We start from the raw sequence: 24,861 nt of genomic DNA on the forward strand, positions 1-24,861 counted from the left end.
AATCAAGCTGTACATCAAGTCTCCTATTGTGATCAGTTGCTCTATCTTCTAGTTAATTTAAAGCTGTTTTTCTTTTTCTTTTATTTCTTTACACGTTGGGTTGTTGTTGGACAAACTCCCAGAATTATTAGTTCTGTAATTTCCCAGTCTAGATTTTGTTCACTGCATCCCTATGGTATAGTTTAATACATTTTCTGTGTATTTCCTACAAATTGACTGCTTTCTAAGCTTAATCAGAGTCCAGTTTGTTTTTTTTCTTTTCAGAATATGCTTCTTCTTCTTCTTTTTCTTTTTTTTTTTGTGCCACCAGCCTCCAGAATATGCTTCTTGTAATGTGACATCTTGTAATAGTACATAATGTCTATTTTTCCTACTTTTTTGTAATGTTTACAGTTACTGATGTTCAGTAATAGATGTAACTTTACATTTGTTAATTTTGATTTGTAAAATGGGAAATCCAGTTCTGAATTTTAATTTTCATTTATTAATTAGAATAATCTATTAGGTGAAATTCTGATTCCTACTATTTATTTACTCTATGATTTACTTTGTAGCATTATTCATAATAGAGTAAAATTACAATTAAGTGAAATAGCTAATGTTAGATGACATAGTTAAATTATGCTATATCCATGTGACAGAATTCTATATATAGTTATTTAAAATTACGTTTTAGAAAAATTAATAATGTAGAAAGTTTTTTTAACATATTTAACTTATAAAATATTAATATAACATACTCAGATTTTTTTCTTCCAAGTTCTTTAGTATAGGGAAAATGGTACTGAAATAAGCCATTATTTATTAATAAATATAAAATCTGATATTTATTAAAGTTAAGGTAGAGAAACTTAGGATTCTTTATGTTTTCTAACTCTTTAAGAAAGATCACATATACATTTTGTTTGGTTTGTTTTTTGGTTTTTGGGCCACACCCGGGGACGCTCAGGGGTTACTCCTGGCTATGTGCTCAGAAATTGCTCCTGGCTCAGGAGACTATATGGGACACCAGGAGATCAAACTGTGATCTGTCCTAGGTCAGCCTCATGCAAAGCAATTGCCCTACCACTGCACCACCGCTTCGGCCCCACATATACATTTTTTATGGTAACTTTTGTTTTTACTCTATTTCAAATGAACAAAATAAGTCTAGGGACAAGATCCTCTCTTGTAAACTGTCTTTATCTTATCCCATCTCTCTCAGTCTCATGAGTTTAACCTGTAGAATGGTGGCAATTGTGGAGGCACAAATAGATCATGGCAATCTAAATTAAGTGTTACCTCTTCTAATAGCTTTCGTGATAGTTGTATTTCTTATTATCTTTGTACATCCAGGTGCTTCGCACCATACATGGCATCAGTAAACATGTTGAATTGAATTAGGTGCCCTGGTTGGCAGATCTAGACCCTGTGCTAAATCTAACATGTTGATTGATCATATCTAGTTTGTTGATGCAGTTTTATTTTGTATGACTTAACCTTCAATGAAATAATTGTACTTCTCCTGAGAACTAATTTCTAATTTGGAATCTTGCTTGGACTTCACATGGGTAGTGTTTCAAAGTCCCACATTATTTCATGAATGATCAGTCCCTTTGGATCACTCACCTAAATTTACTTTTTATATTTTCATAATGTCAGTAGTCATTCACATTTTTCAAACCTCATTTTTAATAATTTTTTTTGCTTTTGTTTTTTGTTTTTGGTTCTCCAAATAGGAAATAGTTGTGTAAATGGTTTATTTTTAAACTCAGTCACATATGGTTTCATTTGTATTACTGTCTTTCCATGAAAATCATAGTTGTATTTTATACCACTTAGGCCTTTTTCCTCTGACTAGCATTGTGTATTCTGCCCACCCGTTTTGATTGGTTTGTTTTTGCTTTTGGGTCAAATCCAAAAGTGCTCAGGACTTACTACAGAGGTTACTCATGCCATATGGAATGCTGGGGATTGAACCTGGGTAGGCTACATGCAGGGCAAATACTCTGCCCTCTCTCTGTCAATTGCTCCAACCTCACATTTTGTATTCTGATGGCAGATACTTTAAAAATGACTATTTAATTATAATCTTGCTATTAACATTTTCGTTAAAAACCTGCATTGTAGAGAGATAATGCAAAGGTCTGGAGAATATACTTCTCATGCTTGAGCTTTGGGTTAGATTCCTATCACTACATGGTTCCCTGAGCACTGTGAGGAATAGCCCCTATATACTTAATGAATGTGGCATAAAGAATTTTCTCCCTAAGCTCCAAAATTAATGGTATTGTAGCTATACTTTTTGGGATAGAAAGGTAGAAGAAAATAGTTTTTCACTGCATTGTTCTTGTTGAGTTGCTACCTGTTCTTGTTGAGTTGCTACCAAATATATTTATTAGGATTAAAAAATAAAAATTTGGGGGCAGAGTGATAGCACAGTGAGTAGGGCATTTACCTTGCACATGGTCAATCTCGGTTTGATCCCCAGCATCCCTTATGCTCCCCTGAGCTTACCAAGAGTGATTTCTGTGGAGCTGAGCACCGCTAGGTGTGGCCCCCAAACAAAAAAAATAAAATAAAAATAATTGAATTCAAATGGATCAAATGTATTTACTGAGTACCTAATTTTGGTAAACAATTTTTTTAGATACCAGAGATGTAGCAGAGAACAAAAGTCAATCTGTTTAGCGTCTGGCAATGTGGCAGTGCAGGTGGCCATTAGAGTCATTTTAACATCTCTGAAATTAGGATGCTTCTAACAATTGATGTCATGACATGGAAGAATTTTTTTTCCTCACAAAAGCACATAAAATCATAGTGATTCTTACAACTAGTGATTTTTTTTTTTTTGGCCACATCCTGTTACGCTCAGGAGTTACTTCTGGCTATGCACTCAGAAATTGCTCCTGGCTTGGGATATATGGGACACAGGGGGATCGAACCGCGGTATGTCCTAGGCTGGCACTGGTAAAGCAAGCGCCTTACTGCTCCACGCCACCACTCAGGCCCCAACTAATGATGTTTTAGATTTGATGAAGTGTAATTAGACTATGGCAACACACTAAACCTCTGTATGTGCTCTGTGGCCAAAAGGGTCCATAAACCCTATTTGGATCATCAGATTATTAATTTGCTTTTTCAGTGGTTTTGGTGTGTTAGATTAAATGCTTGCACTTAAATTTGTCTTTGCAACTTAAAAATTTTTTATTTATAATACAGTTCATATTTAAATATTTTTGAAGCCCCTATTAATATGACATCAAGCTGAAGTCATATTAGGTTGTAGTATATATGTGGTCTAGGAAATACTTCCCAATGAATTTTCAAGTTTTTTTAGTCAATGATTCACTATTATTTTCACATCTATTTCTATTAATAACACACTAAAGGGGCTGGAGCAATGGTGCTGCAGTAGGGCATTTGCCTTGCATGTGGCTGACCTCAGTTCGATCCTCAACATCCCATATAGTCTCCCAAGTCAGGCAATTTCTGAGTGCATAGCCAGGAATAACCCCCGAGCATCACTGGGTGTGGCCTAAACATCCAAAATCACAAACAAACAAACAAAAAATGCACATACAAAAAAACTCACACAGGGGCCGGGCAGTGGCGCTAAAGGTAAGGTGCCTTGCCTGCGCTAGCCTAGGATGGACCGCGGTTCGATCCCCCGGCGTCCCATATGGTCCCCCAAGCCAGGAGCGACTTCTGAGCTCATAGCCAGGAGTAACCCCTGAGCGTCACCGGGTGTGACCCAAAAAAAAAAAAACAAAAAAACAAAACAAAAAACCTCACACAAAGCAGGGGAATTAGTAATAATATAAAATTATAACTAAAATAGTGTTAATAAAAATAGTTGAAAATATTTAATTTCTTTGAATTTTATTCTTAAGCAGTCCTTTTCCATGAGAGTAGACAGAATTTAATGAACAATGGGAGATTTGACAGGATTTGCAACATAAATGTTTTTGCTTTTCATATATTTTTTAACTAACAAAAGAAGTTTTTGCACTGGCAGCCCAAAAGTAATCATGGCATTTACTATTGAGGTGGCCTGAAAGTTGAGGCTAAAGTTTGAGCAAGATGCCAAATTAAAGATTTTTGGACAAGGTGTTCTTTTTGAAAACATTTCTTTCATGTTATTTAAATTTTAACATTATTTGAATATCTAAGCCATGGTATACATTCTTTTTATGTAATAGACTAAGTCAAGTAATATATAATTATATAAGAATTAATTTACACTAATAAAATAAGGAAATGTTATTATTTTTATACAAAAATGTTGTATTTTTACCAGAAAATTTTACCAGACTGTACCATATTGAACTATTATGTTTTCCACTTGTTCCATTTTCATATAATACATTACTGAAGAATTGTAACTTATGACATTACTACCTATAAATTGTAGCTTCTAATACGTCTTCCTATTTTCTTATATGTAAAAATAAGCACATGGATTAAGTTTATTAGCTCTATATAAACTAAAAATAAAACTGTTGAGAAAAGCAACGTTTTAAATCATGCAAAATTTCTTCCTATTTTTACTCATATTCTTGCAGAGCATTGACAAAAATATGAAATTGATTTGGTTGAAGGGTGTTAAAGAGCCGACAGCCAAATGTCACAAACAATGAATGGCTGCAGTGTTGAAAAAAATCAATAGGGAGGTTAAGCTGGTCTTGTGAAAGACTTGGCAGACTGCTCTGTTCCAGGAAGATATCTGTCTTTTGGCCTTGGTTGCATGATCAAAAGGGAAACTTGATAGGTTTAATGAAGGAAGATACTGTAAAACTGACAACAGAAATATAGACACTGTGGTAAACTATAGTGCACATCAGTGAGTCGAACTATTAGGTACATTTTTCATCCTGAAAAAAATTTATTGCAAGAGTTGTCAAAAATATTAGCATTCTTTTACTATTTTTAATTGATTCCTTTATCAGCTTATAAATTTACCTGAAGTAAACAAAGCAGATATGGCCGAGTGTATAATGAGATGTTAAATATGTCGGACACATTAATTGTTATATTACTTAGTAAATTAACTCCCAGATCTACTGATTATGGCATTGAAAATCAGTATGAAAATGACATATTTGTCATTTTCAGATTTTATTTCCAAGGAATTAAGAAAGATCAAGAGCCTATGTAAAGGACAGCCATTGACTTGTCAATGAAAATAGAAAGTCTGTCATTGAAAACCAAGGTAGGATTTATGATTCATTAGTTTGCTTACAGGCCATTAGAAGATATTTTATGAAAGCATCTTCTTTTCTGCTTTTATTGATAAACAGTATGTTGACCTAAAAATTCTTTACTGTGATTGTTTTGATCAGAGCTATATGTCATGAAGCTGACAGTTTAATACATATCAAATAAGCTTATGATCATTTATAGATCATTTTCTTTGCAGTTTACTATAGCTCACTGTTTTTTACCATCATATCAAGTAATATTTTGTCTTTTACCTGAATTTCTTGAGGACACTTATTATACTGGTGACGGCAATTGTTTAATATATTTAAGATGCTCATGGTATTCTGTAAGGTATCAGTATCTTTAATTAAAAGCACTAGCATTTTTAATTTAGCGATTAAAAATCTTTTAATTTTGAATAACAATTTTTTGAATAGACTGCTTTTTTCCCTTTTATTGGCTATCATTAGATGTTGCAGTTTCTTTGTGTAAGTCTGTGAGTGGATTGAAGAAAAAGAAATCATTAGTTTACAATTCCCAAATGTGATATTTAGTTTGGAGAAGATGATAACCTGTTTAAGAAACAAATAAATAAAAAGGAGAGGGGGAAAGGAAGATGCCTGGCAGATTTTCTGCAAGTGGACGCTGTAATAAAAATGCCCCCTACTTTGTCGGGATGATATTTGGAGGGCTGCTGCCATATGTTACTTTCCTTTTTAGCTGGGATTATGCCATCATTATTGCTGATAAAAGCTGTTTACTGCCTTGGCAAAGGAATGATGCTTGGAGCAGTTTTGGAAACTGCCATTCAGTTTACAAAAAAGTTCATTTAGTGCCAGATGCTAGAATCCTAGGTCTTTGTTATCTTTTCCCATTATTAGATTCATCCATTGTTTCTTTCTTTTTATTCCTTTATGAGAAAAGGTTGTCTCTTCCTACCTGTTTTGATTCAACCGTTAATTTGGAATGTTACCTAACTATTTTATATTCTTTTAATTTACAACTCGTAGTACTAAAGACGGACATTTGGCTTTTAGAGTCACTGACTAAGTACAGAATATACACTGAATGTGCCATGAGATTCTAGTTTCTTAGTGCTCCATTGCCCATTTTTTAGAACAATGTTAAGTTGAGATTGATTCCACCTTTGAATAAATTGTTGGTTGACACATAGTCTTTGGAAGCATTGAAAGTGAATGTTGCTTTTGGTCAGTTTATCACATTGTTGTGAAACATGTTAGAATTGAAAAGGAAGTATCATCTCATTGTTTTCCCCAAAAAATAATACAGTCATAGTTATAACTTAATGGGAATATTCCCTTTTCAGTTATTTCTCTTAAACTTTGCTTGATTTCTGAACACAATATTGATCACGGTTGGATTATACTGCCTTAGGAGTTTGTGATGTTAATAATAAGTTTATAATGTTAATTTGTATGCAATACTGAGTAGGCCTTTGATGCACACTCTAGTATAAGGCACAGGTATTGTTTTAGTGTTTTTGTCAACATTTATTAAGTTATACTTACCTCTACAAAGACTAACTAAAATCTTCATTTTCTTAAAGTGTAGAACATTCTGAATAGTTACATGTGTATGAATTGTTGGCTTAACTAGAGATCCTACCCTTGACTTTTATGTTGATTTTGCCCTCATTTTTTTAGTACAACAGAGATTTTAATAATTCTCCAGACTTGAATTTAGTTACTTTTAGTGCAAATATAAACTGTTCAAAATAATGTTGACATAATCAGATTTTACTAGTTTTACTCGATATGTAGTTCATAATTCTGAATATGGCTTTACCAAGTAAACTTTTACTCTGGTATTTTTTTCTTTAGAAATGGTCACCAGGTGAACAAAGTCCAAAATATTATAAAAACTATATTTTTAGTGCATTCATTTTATAGAAACAAGGTCTGCAATCTTCTAGAAAATGATACGTTAGAGCCCCAAGTTTCACAAAGAACACCTGAAAATGGAAAAATTTAAATGGCTTTTGGTGGGAAAAGAGAAAAAAAAATCATCTTTAAATTTATATCATATAATATATAATATATAATAAAATATATAAATATAATAATATAATAAATATAAATATATAATAAATATAATAAAATAATATATAATATATAATAAAATATGTTGATGAAGTTGAAAATTCTTGGGGAGATAGCATGGAGGTAAGGCATTTGCCTTTCATGCAGGAGGTTGGTGGTTTGAATTCTGTCATCCCATATGGTCCCCTGAGCCTGCCAGGAGCAATTTCTGAGCATAGAGACAGGAGTAACCCCTGAGCGCTGCCGGGTGTGATGCCCCACCAAAAAAAAGAAAATTCACTCACATTATTAGGGGAATGGATTCTTGGTCAGTGGGCAAAATATTCCTTTCCTGATTTTATGTCAGCTGCATTTATGCACGTTCACCTTTGTTTCTTGTTCCCAGCTTGTTGCTTGGTGGCCATCCAGGTACCATATGGTGATGGTGGTTAAACCTGAGGTTCTTACATTCAAAACATGTGCTCCACCACTTTGAGCTGTCTTAAGTAGTTTACCTTTACTTTTCCTATAAATTTTTTATTGTAGTGAATTAAGCATCACTTTTCAGACTTATGAATTAGCACAATTTTTTAAAAAGCATTAAAATGATCCCAAATAAAAATTTAGTTCAATCTTTGAGAATAATTATGTTTGTTTTGGTTTTGGTGTTTGGGCTTCAACCAGCAGCACTTAGGGGTTAGGACCCTGTGTCTGGGTCACTCCTAGTAGTACACTGGGGGCCAAAGGTGGTGCTGGGTATTGAAGTCTGTCCAGCTGTGTGCCAGACAAACATCCTAACACCTATATTGTTTTATTGGCCCTTACTAGTATTTATTAGTAAACAACATTGACATGAAAAGCTACATTTATATAATTTATTTATATAATTTAATAATAGTATTAATTGGCTCCTGTGCACAAAAATCACACACAGAGAAATCTCTGTAGAGTGCCAAATTTGATATCAAGATCTGAATCACAAAATACTCTTTTTATTGAATTGTGGTCACAATATACTACTGTTAGAGTTCAGGGATCATGTGCCAGGAAGGGAACCCGGGGCTTCCAAATATAAAGCATGCATAGCTTGTACTCAGGCCTTTGAACTATCTCCTATCTCCTTTTAACTATCCCCTACCCAACAAATTTATTTTTTCTGGTACCAAGTATAGATCCAGGGCCTCAAAGTGAGCTTTGAGTTCAGCACAAAGCACTGAACTATTGATGGACTACACTCCCAGTCATATTTTAAGGTACTTCAACTATTGGACAACCCCTACTTTCCAAATGATGTTCTTTCAAATTCAAACATGGGTGACCAACTCAAATTATCATCTTAATTTTACTTTTCTGCGTTATCTGGGTAAAGATTTCTGGATATGAATGATTTCTTTCACTTTTGAATTACTTAAAAACATTATTGGAAGAGAGATTACATACATACACCCAACCTTGGTTTAAATTCTGTCATCAAATAAGGTTCCTTGAGTACTGCCAACAGTGATTTCTGAGAACAGAGGCAAGAGTAAGCTCTGAGCACAGTTTAGTGTCTCTCTTCTTCCTAATTCTATATTATTTGTCAGGTGAAGCAAAGTTGAGAGGCCACCAGTAAGACTATAACAAAAGTGGGCAGAATATTATCAGAGCTTTTATTTTTCAGTTTTAGTTGTGAGCCAGTTCCAAGAAAGCAGTACTGTATTTTTTCTCTCTATATATAATTTCAGAAGAAGAATCTGATATATTGAAAGCTAAATATTCCTAGCAACCTTACATAATACTGCACTGACAAAATATATAAAGCTTTTACATACTCATAGAAACTACTTTCACTATTTTAAATGTTTTATTAATACTTTTAAGTGTATACAAATGGGTTATTCTAATTGGATCTTGATTTACTTTCAATTTCTAGCTAAAAATATTTTTCTTTTAACATTTGTTCCTTCACATGATAATTATCTTTTTATTAAATTAAAGATATCTTGACAACATATTAATACTGCCTTTCCTAGAGCACAATGTTGCTTTTGATTAACTGTGTGTTTTTTGCTGCTGCTTGTTTTTGGTTTTGGTTTTGCTTTTTTTGCAATTCTATCCGAAGAACTTACCGCTTTTTTTGTTTAGATAGATGCATCTAGAACCAAATGAGGGCAGTAAAGTCTAATAGAAGGTTTTACAAATGAAAGTTTTGTTTCTGTTTGTGCAATACCTTGTTCCCCCTTCATGTATCCTGGGAAATCATACTGATCAATAGTTCCCATTTCAGTACAACTGCAGCAAGCATTACAACTGTATAAAATTTACAACATTGTCTGCTGTAAATTTTAATTGGAAAACCTTATAGCTTTGCTCTCTATCTTTGGAGGTTTAGATCTATATGATTTTTTAAAAATAAAAAAAATTTACAACATAATATCATGTCATACAATTTTTATGGACATGTAATATAAATAGGACAAAACCATAGCCTTATTGGAAAAAATAACAGTAAAAATATCTTTTAGCACACTACACTAGCCATTTTTGCTATAGAAACAACAGACTTGGTAAAGGAATTTAATAAACCTTGTAAATAATTATGAACAATATCAGGCAAGGAATACTAAAAGAGAAATATATTCATAAAAGGCAGAGACAGGTTCCCCTCTCCCCTGTGGAGCCTTTTCCTGAATCAGTGTAAAATGCTCTGTCTAGAGCCAATGTTCTGAACTCAAGAGTATGAGAAAAATGCTGCTTTCCACACAGCTTTATTTCTGTCACAGGTCAGGCTTAGAATGCTGTGTGATACAGTTATTGACTCTAATCTGGGCATAAACACAAGTCCTCAAGCACCAGCCCAATTAATAATTTGCATAATTAACACGCATATTAAATAGGGACTGGCCTTGCATCTGTATTTGCAGTGATCGGGGTAATGAGGGCTAACGGAGCGGCGCCTCGGGCCTGTGTTAGCAGACGTGTGGCACTAGTAATTTTTGCTTGGATTGACAACTGCTAGACAAGCGGTCCCAGCATAAAGCTAAACCCCGTTTGGCAGTATTAATCGTTGACAAACTGCTCTTAAAGCTGTAACATTGTTTCTGTCAGTTGTTTGGTTTGATGTCACTGTTAGACATAATAAATCAATAGTGTCAGAATTTGGTAATGTTTATAGCTAGCAAGGTTTATTATTTCATATGACTGTCATGTACAAATAGTGGTTATCATGGCTGCCTCTAAATTATCAAAGGCAGACTATTGCTTTGACTATACTTCCGTAATTCTTATTTCAATGAATTCCTTGCCATCTGGAAGTGCTTTTAGTTGGTATGCCCACCCAATTTCAGTGTGATATTCTTTTCTTTGTGCTGTAAGTTTCATGATTTTAAAGAGTGTATGATTTAATTTTATAAATGTTGATGATATTTTTAACTTACAGATATACCTGTCATTGTCAGCTTCAGCTTCATTCAAAGCCTGGTCATTTTCAGCAGGGTGACAGGAATGTAAGGGCACTAGATTTCTTAGAGTAAGATTTTAGTTTCAAAGGATTTTAAGTTACCATTTACAAAGAAAGCAAGTTTTTCTGACATTGTAGGTAATTCTTTTTCTTCTTATTCTTCCAGTCTAATAATTTCTCCAAAATTTTAGCACATACGTTACACCCACCCAGCTGCCATCCTTTGCCAAATTTAACATTGTTTTCTTCTTTCAAAAATTGTCCAACCACTGATAATATCTTTATTGCTATTTCACAAATAATAATCCTATCTAATATCCTCACAGTGAAATAATTTTGCATGTAGAGCTATTAGTTATAAAGAAAGATTTACTTAATACAAATCATGTGATTTGTATTAATGTGTATATTATATAAAACATGTTTATGATAAACTATAATAAAATAATAAAGACTACTATTATTATTGGTTTTTGGGTCACACCCGGCAGCGCCAGGGGTTACTCCTGCTCTATGCTCAGAAATCACTCCTGGCAGGCTCGGGGGACCACATGGGATGCTGGGATTCGAACCACCATTCTTCTGCATGCAAAGCAAATACCCTGCCTCCATGCTATCTCTCCAGCCCCAATAAAGGTTATTTTTAATGAGTTAGAATGAGTTTCCATGTTTTTCCATAGCATTTTGATACTTCAGCTAAAAACATATAAATGCATTATGAGTTAATTAAGGGAATTTTGTTGGTTTGCTATTAGAAAACATACCCTCTGGTGTTGGATTGACGGGTAGGCTATGCAAAGGATGAAAAACTGCATCTCACAGGTAAGGTATGTGATCTAACACTTAAGCCACATCTGTGACCCAAATTAAAGGAGTCTTATTATTTGCCAAAATCTTTTCTTTGTAAACTAATAGGCAGTTCTTAGTAATAAGCTTAGAAATATATTGAAAATAGCAGGGAAGGGGGGTTTGGAAAGTTAGTCAAGGGGTTAAGGCTGTTACAGTCAGTCCATCATGGTTTCATCCCTGGTTTGATTCCTGTCCCTGTGGGGCCTGCCTGAGCAGCACAACTGTGGGCTCTCCTATTTAATGCCCGTTTGGCAGCCTGAGAATTTTTTTTCTTTTGGGTTTGGGTCACACCCGGCAGTGCTCAGAGGTTACTCCTGGCTCTATGCTCAGAAATCGCTCCTGGCAGGCTCGGGAGGCCATATGGGATACCGGGATTTGAACCACCATCCTTCTGTATGCAAGGCAAATGCCTTACCTCCATGCTATCTCTTCAGCCCCAGCCTGAGAATTCTTTAAAAGAGATACACCTGGCTCCCAAGTATTGATTGGGTGTAAAATATGTTAGTTGAAGTGGTACTGGCAGTTTGTCATAGAAATATTACCACTAAAAGGTGGAATAAATGATATATAAATGATACATTTATATAATCATGTTAGTTATTTATGTAACTATAAACCACTTATAATTTATTTTAAAATTAGAAATTTTATTTTCGAATTAATTACTTCAGGGAATTATTGGAATGCATGGGTAGAAAAGAAAAAAGAAATATGAACATTATAATGCCAATAAGCATTCAATAATAATAGTCAAAGTCTACTTATTAAGTGACTCCTTGATTCTTGATGTGATTTAATTATAATTTAAAAATTTTATCTATTATGCCTCTGAATGTGCATATATGTTCCTATAGCACTATAAGGAAACTAAAAAGTAATAAGGGGTTTTCATATGAAAGTAATATGACTTTTGAAAAATCATGAATGGAATTCCATTTAAAATTTTTATTTTTATCAATTAATTGCATATTCTGCTTTGGAAATTCTGCTTTTGAAGGTCTTTGGCCTTTCTTTTTAACTATCTTTAGTGGTAGGAAATACAACATGAATAGCTATTGATGGCAGTAAATTAAATAATATTGTGTGACCACCCCTTCTACACATCAAGAAGACTAAGGCTTGTGCTTATTTACAGGCAAAGGTCAAGTAGCCCATGGAGAGAGATGGAAAGTAGAAGAGAGACAGAAATGATTGTGGGGATAGGCTTGGGTTGCAGAGGTGTAGTTAAATAATACACAGTGGTCTTGGTTTTTTTTCGATCTTTCAGGTCTCAGCTTAAGTGTCATTTAACCATTCTTGTTAAAGCAGATCTTCCCCTTATTCTAGATCTTTGTCCTTCAGAGGACTTATAAAATTTATTATTATTATTTTTTAACTTCCAAGGACCAGGACCATGAAGGCAGGGATCACAGAGATCATATCTATTTACTCTGTCATTCTATTTTTCAGAGGGAAGGAAATAAAGTACATGTCTGTGGTTGGGAACTAGAAGGAACTACATATATCTTTAACATGGATTTTGTGCTTAAGCTTTGCTCTTTACCTGTTGTTGTCTTGCCAACTATTACTAAAGCTTTATTTTTTATTTGTAAATATGACATTTTATTTTGTCTTTCCAATTGGAAAACATGAAAATAACAGGAATCATAAAGTTTCTGTTTTATACATGAACAAACAGAAGCTCAGAGAAATATAGTGAACTGCCAGATCACAAAGCTAAGGAAGTGGCAGAACTGAGATTTGAACTGGATCTTTTTAAGTTCAGTACCACTGATAGGATACCAACTGAACCTATGCTCTGTGGAATATTTTGCTGTGGTCAGTGTAAAAGGCAGTTAACAAAGAATTCCTTCCTTCCTTCCTTCCTTCCCTCCCTCCCTCCCTCCCTCCCTTCCTCCCTCCCTCCCTCCCTCCTTCCCTCCCTCCCTCCCTTCCTCCCTCCCTCCCTCCCTCCTTCCCTCCCTCCCTCCCTTCCTCCCTCCCTCCCTCCCTCCTTCCCTCCCTCCCTCCCTCCTTCCTTCCCTCCTTCTCTTCCTTCCTTCCTTCCTTCCTTCCTTCCTTCCTTCCTTCCTTCCTTCCTTCCCTCCTTCTCTTCCTTCCTTCCTTCCTTCCTTCCTTCCTTCCTTCCCTCCTTCTCTTCCTTCCTTCCTTCCTTCCCTCCTTCCCTTCCTTCCTTCCTTCCTTCCTTCCTTCCTTCCTTCCTTCCTTCCTTCCTTCCTTCCTTCCTTTCTTCCTTCCCTCCTTCCCTTCCTTTCTTCCTTCCCTCCTTCCCTTCCTTTCTTCCTCCTTCCTTCCTTCCTTCCTTCCTTCCTTCCTTCCTTCCTTCCTTCCTTCCTTCCCTCCTTCCTTCCTTCCCTCCTTCCTTCCTTCCTTCCTTCCTTCCTTCCTTCCTTCCTTCCTTCCTCCCTCCCTCCCTCCCTCCTTCCTTCCCTCCTTCCCTCCTTCCCTTCTTCCTTCCTTCCTTCCCTTCTTCCTTCCTTCCTTCCTTCCTTCCTTCCTTCCTTCCTTCCTTCCTTCCTTCCTTCCTTCCTTCCTTCCGTTCTTCCTTCCTTCCTTTCCTTCCTTCCTTCCTTCCTTCCTTCCTTCCTTCCTTCCTTCCTTCCTTCCTTCCTTCCTTCCTTCCTTCCTTCCTTTCTTCCTTCCTTCCTTCCTTCCCTCCCTCCTTTAATTTTAAAATTGATATAACACACACTATTAATCCATTACAATGGCTCTCATATAATTTTCCCTCTTTTTTGGGGGGGGGTCACACCCGGCAGCGCTCTGACAGGCTCAGGGGACCAAATGGGATGCCGAGATTCTAACCAATGTCCTTCTGAATCTAAGGCAAACAACCTACCACTGTGCTATCTCTCTGGCCCCTAATTTTCCCTCTTTTAATGGCTAACTTTGCCCAAGTATTTAACTTTCCCCTCTTGCTAATCATACTTTTTTTGTTTTGTTTTGTTTTTGTTTTTGTTTTTGGGCCACACCCGGTGACGCTCAGGGGTTACTCCTGGCTATGTGCTCAGTCGCTCCTGGCTTGGGGGACCATATGGGACACCGGGGGATCGAACCGCGGTCCGTCCTAGGCTAGCGCTGGCAAGGCAGGCACCTTACCTCTAGCGCCACCGCCCGGCCGCTAATCATACTTTAAAAAAAAAGTCTAATTATATAATTCTCCAGTAAAGACATTTTAGTTTCATAATAGATATTGACTTCGGACATTGAGGACTATCTATTTCCTTGAAGAAATAGGTAGCAAGGGCCGGAGTGGTGGTGCATGCCGTAAGGCATCTGCCTTGAGTGCGCTAGCCTAGAACAGACCTGGGTTCGATACCCCGGGGTCCCATATGGTACCCCAAGCCAGGAGTGATTTCTGAGCGCATAGCCAGGAGTAACCCCTGAGTGTCACCGTATGTGGCCGAAAAAACAAACAACAACAACAACAACAACAAAAAGAAACAGGTAGTATTTTAGGTAAGAAGGGTAGACCAGTAGAATGTTCCAAATATGTGTATTCCATTAAAAAATGTTTCGAAAGATAGTGTGTACAGTATAAATGTATATGGTCAAAGTAAGTTTGAAGAATGTTAGACTGAACAAAGTTAATAGAACTTTTTTTAAAAAATGTAATTATTTAAGCACCATGGTTACAAAGTAGATCCCTAACCCTAATCCTAACCCTAACTCTAACCCTAACTTTGACAGTTGCGTTTCAATCATAGAATGTATACCACCCTTCAACAATGCACATTTCCTGCCACCAGTGTTCCAGTTTTATGGCAGTGTAACTCAAGACTACCCACCCTGGGGCAAGCATTTTCCTTCCCATCTCCCTCTTAGTTTTGACAGTGCGGTTTGCACTATTGCTAATGAATGGGTAACATGAACATCACTTTTATCCTCTTTCAGCACCCAGTACTTGTCCAGAATGATTAGCTCCAACTATCATTGTCACGGTGGATCATTTACTAGCCTAATTGCATTCATCATGCTTGTGACAGGCTTCCTACCATGAACTGGTCATCACTATTATCTCTGGATATTATTATTATACTATCTTTTATTTTTCTTATATCTCACAAATGAGTGATATTATTCTATGGCTACCCCTCTCCTTCTGACTCATTTTACTCATGATAATAATCTACATATCTGAGGCTCAAGAGATAGCACAGCAGTAGGGTGTTTGCCTTGCACGCGGCTGACCCAGGACTGACGGTGGTTTGATTCTCAGCATCTTGTATGGTCCTCTGATGCTGCCAGGAGTGACCTCTGAGCACAGAGCCAGGCGTAATCCCTGAGTGCTGCTGCGTGTGTCCACATACTACTACTACTACTACTAATAATAATAATAATAATAATAATAATCTCCATATCCATCCACATATAAGCAAATTTAATGACTTCATTTTCCTAACAACCATGTAGTCTTCCATTGTCTAGATATGCCAGTTTCTTTAGCCACTCATCTGCAATAGAACTTTTTATTTTTTTTTTTGGTTTTTGGGCCACACCCAGTAACGCTCAGGGGTTACTCCTGGCTATGTGCTCAGAAGTTGCTCCTGGCTTGGGGGACCATATGGAACACCGGGGGATCGAACCGCGGTCCGTCCAAGGTTAGCGCAGGCAAGGCAGGCACCTTACCTTTAGCGCCACCGCCCGGCCCCAATAGAACTTTTTAAGGCTTTAAAAAAAACCTTGGTATGCTTTGGTTTTCCCTATGAGAACATATCTTAAACTGTATTACTTTGTTTTTCAAAAACCTGATTAGCATGTTGAGAGACCAGTGTCAATAAAATCTATTCCTTTTGACAAGTTATTTTGGAGTCAATCATCAGAGATTACTGTCTATCTAATGCCTGGAATGTAGAATACAGTGGAGAGATACGAGATATCTTTGGGTTCAAGCTTCTTATTGAAAAATGGGTAAATTGAGTCTTAGTGAAATTAAGTAGCTTACTGTTTAGCTAGTTTTATTTCTTTATTTTGGGTTTTGAGCCAAACCTGGTAGGGAGCTTAGGGTTATGCTTAGAGTTTATGGTTCATTCTTGACAAGACTTGGTGGACCATATGGGGTCTCGGGGGTCAAACCCTGTTGACTGTGTGCAAGCCCACTGTCCTGCCTGCTATACCATCTCTACAACCCCTCATAGCTAGTTTTGTTATGAATGTTTGACAATAAGACATGCATGAAATACTAACTTTTAGGGATAACTCCTGACTTGACACGGTCCCCTGAACTTCAGTGCTATGCACTGGCAGTTGTGCCCCAAAACAAAATTAACATTTAGTATTCTTTTTGTTTGTTTGTTTGTTTGGTTGGTTGGTTTTTGGTTCACACCTGGCAGTGCTCAGGGGTTATTCCTGGCTCTATGCTCAGAAATCGCTCCTGGCAGGCTTGGGGGACTATGTGGGATGCCAGGATTCGAACCACCATCCTTCTGCATGCAAGGCAAATGCCTTACCTTCATGCTAATGGCCCCATTACATTTAGTATTCTTATACCTTTTTGAGCCATTCCTAAATATTCATCCATATAAGGTAATTAAATTGGGGCCATGCTAGAATTTGAACTCAGACCTTTATCCTTGCATCCTTTTCTCTGGTAGAAAATTTCTTACGATTAGTTGATTTCATTGTTTTGAAGAAAAGTGATTTTTTGTAATATATATAGCTTAAGGAAGTTTACCAGTTCAGTATTTTTTTTAATAACTTGTTTCTTATTTTCTGGACTGTAAGTCAGGAGCTTTTACTATTATGTGAATATTCAGTTACATTAAGGTTAAGCCATGTATCTTTGTGAAAAGAAATTCAATAATCTAAGAGAAAATAATTGTGTTTCTTAGGGAATTTCTAGTATCCATATAACCACATCTGTTCTAAATTATAGATTGTAGTCTTATCTATAGTGCTTCATTAGATAGACAAAAATATAAGCTTCTTTCCAAATAATTTCTGGTTAGTATGATTTATAAAATTATTATTACTATGTTTAAATGATAATCGGGATGTTTCTGGCCTCTGTAAATGAGCATGGACTCCATTTCAATAGTCCCTAAGGGACTTTCAGTAATAAGAACTGATCTTCTTTTTCTTTCTTTCTTTCTTTCTTTCTTTCTTTCTTTCTTTCTTTTTCTTTTTCTTTCTTTTTCTTTCTTTCTTTCTTTCTTTCTTTCTTTCTTTCTTTCTTTCTTTCTTTTTCTTTCTTTCTTTCTTTCTTTCTTTCTTTCTTTCTTTCTTTCTTTCTTTCTTTCTTTCTTTCTTTTCTTTCTTCTTTTTCTTTCTTTCTTTCTTTCTTTCTTTCTTTCTTTCTTCTTTCTTTCTTTTTTTTTTTGGTTTTTGGGCCACACCCAGCGGTGCTCAGGGGTTACTCCTGGCTGTTCGCTCAGAAATAGCTCTTGGCAGGCACGGGGGACCATATGAGACACCGGGATTCGAACCAACCATCTTTGGTCCTGGATCGGCTGCTTGCAAGGCAAATGTCTGTACTATCTCTCAGGGCCCGATCTTCTTCTTTTTTTTTTTTTTTTTTTTTTTTTAATATTTTTTATAACATTCCCTTTTCAAAAGATCCCTAAACACCTTTCAAATGGGAGCATGGTATCACCTGTTTGGAACAAAAACTGATTCAGTCAGATGTACTATGAAAAATGTGAAGAATTGAAAGAGATAAAGGTTATTTATTTAATTTTAGCTGTTGAAGAAGTATTGCTTACCTGCCTACTTATTTTCTTTTTCTTTTGCCCCTCCACCACAAAAGAAGACTGTTACACTGCAACTGCAGTTCTTAGACATTTGGACTGGCAATTCAGTGTAAGGGCCCAGGGATGCTGTGTTACTCGGGCCCTACAATGCTAGGGATTACCTTGGTTGCCTTGGTGGTGCTTGTGGGCTACAGTATTTAAAAGGCCTCCTGAGCTGCATCCCGCAATGTGTGGAGGACATTGTTGTTCTGGGGATTGAATCTGGGTCAGATGCACGCTAGGCTTGTGCCCTAACTGTTGTCCTATCTTCTGTTTTATTTTTTCTTCAATAGTTTTACAGAGGGCCAGAGAAATAGTACAGTAAGTAAGTCATTTGCTTTGTCTTCATCAGACATAGTTTTGATCCCTGGTACCAGGTATGGTTCCCAAAACTTTTCATTTAGTTATTTATTTATTATTTTGTTTGTTTGTTTTTATTTTTTGTTTTTGAGTAACCCTGGCAGCACTCAGGGGTTACTCCTGGTTCTATACTTAGAAATTGCTCCTGCCAGGCATGGGGGACCATATGGGATGCTGGGATTCGAATGACCATCTGTCTGGATCAGCTGCCTGCAAGACAAACACCCTACCACTGTGCTATTTCTCCAGCCCAGTTCCTCAAACTTGTTTTCATTTTTGTTTTACGTGTATTTCATTTATTATTATTATTATTATTATTATTATTATTATTATTATTATTTTGGAGATGTCCATACCTGACTGTGCTCAGGGCCTGCTCCTGACTCTGTGCTCAGAGGTCACTCTTGGTGGAATGTGGTACTATATGTTGTGCTGGGGACTGAGCCTGGTTTGGCCACATGCATGGCATGCACCTTAACCCTTGTACTGTCTTTCTAGCCCCAAGGTTTTGCTTACTTTTAAAACAAACAACACCAAAAAGTATAAAGAAAAAGAAAAATTATCACCCAATTCTATTACTTAATGATAACCATTCCTGATAGTTTTCAACACTTACATATATGTATTATTTTTAGTGATTGTAAAAAAAGTATGCGATAATACATCATTGACATAATTTCCTTTTAGCAAAGCATAGTTTTAAGCCATTTATTGAGCTATATCACCTGCCTTTTCCATCAGTTTAGTAAGGACTATGTATTGTTTTTAATCATAGGTATCTATTTAGGTTTTTATTTCTTTGTTGGATAGGCTCTAATTAAAGCATTGCCTTTAACTAGAAATTAGAATTAAATATTTATAATTATTGAGTGCTTACTATTTCTTTTGTTATGGTTTTTTTGGGGGGGCATACTCAGTGGTACTCAGGGGCCATGGAGGATTCTGGGGATCAAAGCCCAATTGTCGGTGTGCAAGGCAAATGCCTTTCCATTTGCTGTACAGACCCTTAGTGTTTACTAGGTCAACACTGTCCAAGCCACTGTTTGCAGTCCTTGTGTAGTTAAATTCTAGTGGCAAGAGAGGAAAACCAGGTTTAAAATAGTAAACAGAGAGCTCTTTGTACTATATTTCAAGAGACACCCAAGAAGCAGGTGGCTCTTTTATCAAAGGGTGGGGTCAGGGTCAGAGGCCTTTGCATAGGTCCTGGGGAGTTTGCAGACATACCATCCTAGCTTCTGTATCTCATTTCTAAACAAATAGGTTATATTTTGTTCTCAGATGGCAGATATTATCTGTAAATTTGATTTTTTTGTTTGTTTATTTGTTTGGGGGCCACACCCAACTGAGCTTAGGGTTTACTCCTGGCTCTACTCAGGGATCACTCCTGGCTGGGTTAGGGAACCCATTGGGTGCCAAAGATTGAACTTTGGTTGGCTGCAAGAAGGCATGTGCCCTATCCACTGTACTATTGCTCATTCCCCTTGTAGCTTTTTTAAAATAGGCGTAATATTTTCACTTTATCACAGAATTTTTTAAAAAATTCAAATTGGTAATTTTTATAAGTATTTGATACTTTTAATTTGCTGTCATTATGTTTAGACCACTGAATTATTTTTGTTTCACTTGCCATCTCCACCCAATATTTCATCTTATAAAATCATTCCTGGGTTATATTTGGTATAAACAAGTTAGGTCACCTACACACTAATTACAAAGCAATTTTTTTTGTTTTGTTTTTGGGCCACATACAGTGACGCTCAGGGGTTACTCCTGGCTCTGCACTCAGAAATTGCTCTTGGCTTGGGGGACAATATGGGATGTGCCAGGGGACTAAACCATGGTCTGTCCTAGGTAAGCTGCATGCAAGGTAAACCCCTTATTGCTCTGATCCCTAAAATGCAATTTTTAATTATAAAAATATATAATAGTGTTAAATCTTGGATCCTGGATATCCATTATAGATATCTCATCATTTACTCAGATCACTAAAAAAATCATGATGAAAGAATTTGAAACAATATTTAAGAAATAGGGGCCAGAGAGATAGCACAGCGGTAGGGCACTGCTGGGTGTTGCCCAACAACCAATCATTCGATCAATCAATAAAGTTTAAAAAAAAATAAGAAATAGAATTTAAAAACGTCCTTGTGATGAATTGTCACCCTAGACTTTTATTTTGGCCCTTTTGCTGAAATGTATTCTTGGTCTTACCTGAGTAGGCTTTAAAAATAAATTAATCTTAACTTTCAAAATAAATTATTTGGAGCTGAAAAGATAACACCTTGAGTAAGGCGCTTGACTTGCATGCAGCTAATCTGGGTTCCAGCAGCCACAGGAGTAATTCCTGAGTACACAGCCAGGAGTCAGCCTTAGGCACAGCCGGTATGCCCTGAAAACCAAAATAAAGAAATTATTTGTATTGAAATATAGAAGAAATGGGTTATAAAATTTCAGAATATATGTTGCCAGGGAAAAGTAATTATTTGGTACTAAAAAAAAAACACTGCTCAAATAAACTACACTAGTGATAGTGTTTTTTCCTATAGGTCCTGTATCTTAGGCACTGTGCCAAGCTCTTTTTTTTATTTTTTATTGAGACCAATATGAATTACAAGTCTTTCACAGTTGTATTTTGAGTGCAAAGTGACAGTGAGTTAGGGCCATTCCCATCACCAGTGTTGACCTCCCTCCACAGTAGTTCCCAGCATGCATCCCATACCTTCGTATTACAGGTTCATTTTATGTATAGTTTGTTATAGTTTGGGTCTCTTGATTCTATTGTCGTTGACATTGGCTTGGGTATTTAGGCCTGACCATTTTTTATTTCCATTCAATGCTCTGAGACTGCATTGCCCCATCCACTCTTTTTTTCCTTTTCTCAATTTGTAGGAAGACATAGAAATATGAGGTAGAACAAGATGATTCATGTTCTGTGGTTCTGTAAAAAAAAAAAAAAAAAAAAAAGGCCAGGATTCCCTATCTAGAAGCTATAAGTATTCTTAAAGTAAGAATAAAAGAAAAAAGGAAAAAAGGGTGATGGCAGATGTGGCAAGTTTTTTTTTTTTAAATAGGTGCAGTAAAAGGGGAAATTACAAAGGAAATTCCCTTGGTCTAGATACAGGGTGTCTCTACCCTTGAAGCATACTGTCATGAGACTGACTACAGGCTCCGGACATGTTAGTTTTTAAACCTCAAGGTATTTCTTTACGGTCCCTGGAACAGTTATGCTTTTGTTGTTGCTGTTGTCAAAGTCAGTCTTCTGTAATTAGGGATCTTGGTTTTTTCACAGATCCTAGGACTAAGGGTCTTCTGATTTCATCTCATCCTTAGGTGGTGTGATTGGACAACCTGTCCATAGATCAAGTTGTTGCTGTTTTCTCGTCATCAGGGTGTTATATAAACCTACCCTGGTGCAAGTTGGTGCCAGAGTGGTTATAGGACCTCCCCCAGGGGAGGTGTGATTCCTGATACTGGTGCAGAGAATGGTGCCAGTTCTGAGGTTGGGATCTGGGGTCTAAGTCAAGACAAATGTTCAGGGTGGAAGGTGCCCCTGCATTTTAAAATTTATGGGTTCTCATCACTATTTGATAAGAACAAAACATAATGGAATGTCCTTGTATGGAAGCTAAGGAAAAGGCAAAAACAGTCACTCAATAAGATATCATATAACCAATAAAGTTACTTATAAAACAAGAGGCCAGAGAGATAACATGGAGGTAGGGTGTTTGCCTTGCATATATGGAGGTGGTTTAAATCCCGGCATCCCATATGGTTCCCTGAGCCTGCCAGAAGCAATTTCTGAGTGCATAGCCAGAAGTAACCCCTGAGCATCACCATCACCTGGTGTGCCCAAACAAAACAAACCAAAACAAAACAATAAAGAGCTGTGTCCTAAAGCAACCTCAACACCATTCTCAACCTCTAGATAAGCCCTGTCAGCTATATATATGAGTCACATATTCTAATTATATATATTTCCAGTAGCCATATTTTTAAATAGGAGCCACATCTCAGCATTGGGGTTGAGCATATTGTGTTAGAAACAAAATTCAGGACCTCACATATATGTTCCACCATCTGAGTTGCCTTCATGCCCCTTTTAGTAGCCATATTTTTAACAAGTAGAGAGAAAGGTAAAAGCATTAGAATATATTTATATAGGCCAATATCTATATAATATTATTCATAACAATTAAAATTTATTAGTCAATAGATTTTTTTTTCTATAGACCTGTCTTTAAATTTTGATGTGTCCTTTACAGTTACAGAGCATCTCAATTCAGAGCAGTCTCATTCAAATACTCTAGAAATGCAATACTCTATAAATGTCTTAAAGATAATCACTCTTCTGACTTTTGTGAGAAATAGTTTCTTATTTGTTTATTCAGCATTCTTAGTTTGAAAAATGATTGAGCCTGAGAGACTGCTAACTGGATGGAATATACATGCTCTGTATGAACTATACATGAGCACAATCAAAAGTGACCCCTGAGGAGCAGACCAAGATCCAAGAGTACACTCAAAAAAAAAAAAAAAACCCAAAAAACAAAAACAAAAAGTACAACAACTCTGCACCCCAACAGCAGTCCTGAATTCTTCCTGTTCTTATAATTTTATAAAAGGTTTAATTATAATGTATTTTTACTTTCATATTTTATTTCTTGAATGCAACAGAATGTATGTGATATTCATATAAGCTCTTGACTACAGCAGCAGTATTCCTTGCTGTGTGCTATTAACAAAAATTTAATAAAGTACTTTATTAATGATGTGCATGAGTTTCTGATTTTTAGTGATCCCTTACAATGTTCAAATAGCCTTTTAAAAGCCCTAATACCACATGTGGGGCCAAAGCTATAGAACAGAGGCAGTGTGTATGCCTTGCACTCTGCTGACCTGGGACGGACCCAGGTCAATCCCTGGGTCCATCTAATATGGTTCCCCAAGTCTGCTAGGAGTGATTTTTGAGTGCAGAGCCAGGAGTTACCTCTGAGTGCCATGGGTGTGGCCCAAAAACTGGAAAAAAACAAGTCATAACATCACATGTAAGTTTGTATTTAGAAATGTATTTAGAAATGGGATTTCCAGGTTATTAGATACACACACACACACACACACACTCACACACACATCTAAATAACTTCAGTTTTCCTGAGTACCTATATACTTGAGTATAAGCCAACCCGAGTATAAGCCAACCCCCTAATTTTACCCTAAGAACTGGGAAAAGTTAGTGAGTCATAAGGTGAAATGGAAAATGCAGCAGCCACTGGTAAATTTCAATATATATTATAAATTATATATTATAAATATAAATTATAACTAATATATAAAATTAATTATAATCTAATTTCAGATATAATTATTTTCCACTTCCCTCATTCATTCACATTGTTATGATAGTTCTTAATGTAGTTATTTCTCTAACTGCACTCATCACTCTTGTGGTGAGCTTCATGTCTTGAGTTGGACCTTCCAGCCCTCCTCTCTTTTGTCTCTGAGAATTATTGCAAAAGTGTCCTGTTTTCTTAAAACCCATAGATGAGTGAGACTATTCTGCATCTATCTCTCTCCCTCTGGCTTAGTTCACTCAGCATAATAGATTCCATGTATAGGAAAATTTCATGACTTTATCTTTCCTGATGGCTGCATAATATTCCATTGTGTATATGCACCACAGTTTCTTTAGCCATTCATCTGTTGAAGGGCATCTTGGTTGTTTCCAGAGTCTGGCTATGGTAAATAGCGCTGCAATGAATTGTCTTCTTGGGCTTGTATTAATGTTTTAGTCTTAAATGCTTAATTAAAATATAAGGGAGGTTTCAATATAATTCAGTAGAATCCAATTGAAGAGCTTAAAATAATAGTTAAATAAACCCAAAGAAAATCTAAAAAAGATAATAAAAATTTGAAGGCATGAGTAAAATAAGAAAAAATATATATGTGCTCGCTTCGGCAGCACATATACTAACAATTGGAACAATACAGAGAAGATTAGCATGGTCCCTGTGCAAGGATGACACACAAATTCGTGAAGCGTTCCATATTTAAAAAAAAAGAAAAAGAAAAAATATGGTTTGGGCCATCAATAAAGCCAAAGCTTGAAACATTATAAAATTGACAAACTTCTGGCAGTGTTTGATCAAATTTAAAGATACAGGAAGGAAAAGAGATAAACACATCTAAATAAATGAATACAAATAAATACACCTAGAATTTTTTTTCAAAACCTCGGTCAGCTATGTGCAAGGCAGACTCCCTACCC

The 24,861-nt window shown here is 36.2% G+C and overlaps 1 protein-coding gene and 1 non-coding gene across 3 annotated transcripts in view; both read left to right on the top strand.

Moving 5' to 3' along the window:
* PBX3 (PBX homeobox 3) overlaps positions 1–24,861 on the top strand; it is a 255,868-nt gene that overhangs the window by 114,960 nt on the left and 116,047 nt on the right. The gene's annotated exons all lie outside the window — the stretch shown is intronic.
* Positions 24,540–24,647, top strand: LOC126010652 (U6 spliceosomal RNA). Its single transcript, XR_007496670.1, has one exon. It is a non-coding gene; the product is annotated as a U6 spliceosomal RNA (small nuclear RNA).

This window comes from Suncus etruscus, chromosome 5, assembly GCF_024139225.1.
Source record: "Suncus etruscus isolate mSunEtr1 chromosome 5, mSunEtr1.pri.cur, whole genome shotgun sequence".
NCBI classification, from domain to species: Eukaryota; Metazoa; Chordata; class Mammalia; order Eulipotyphla; family Soricidae; genus Suncus; species Suncus etruscus.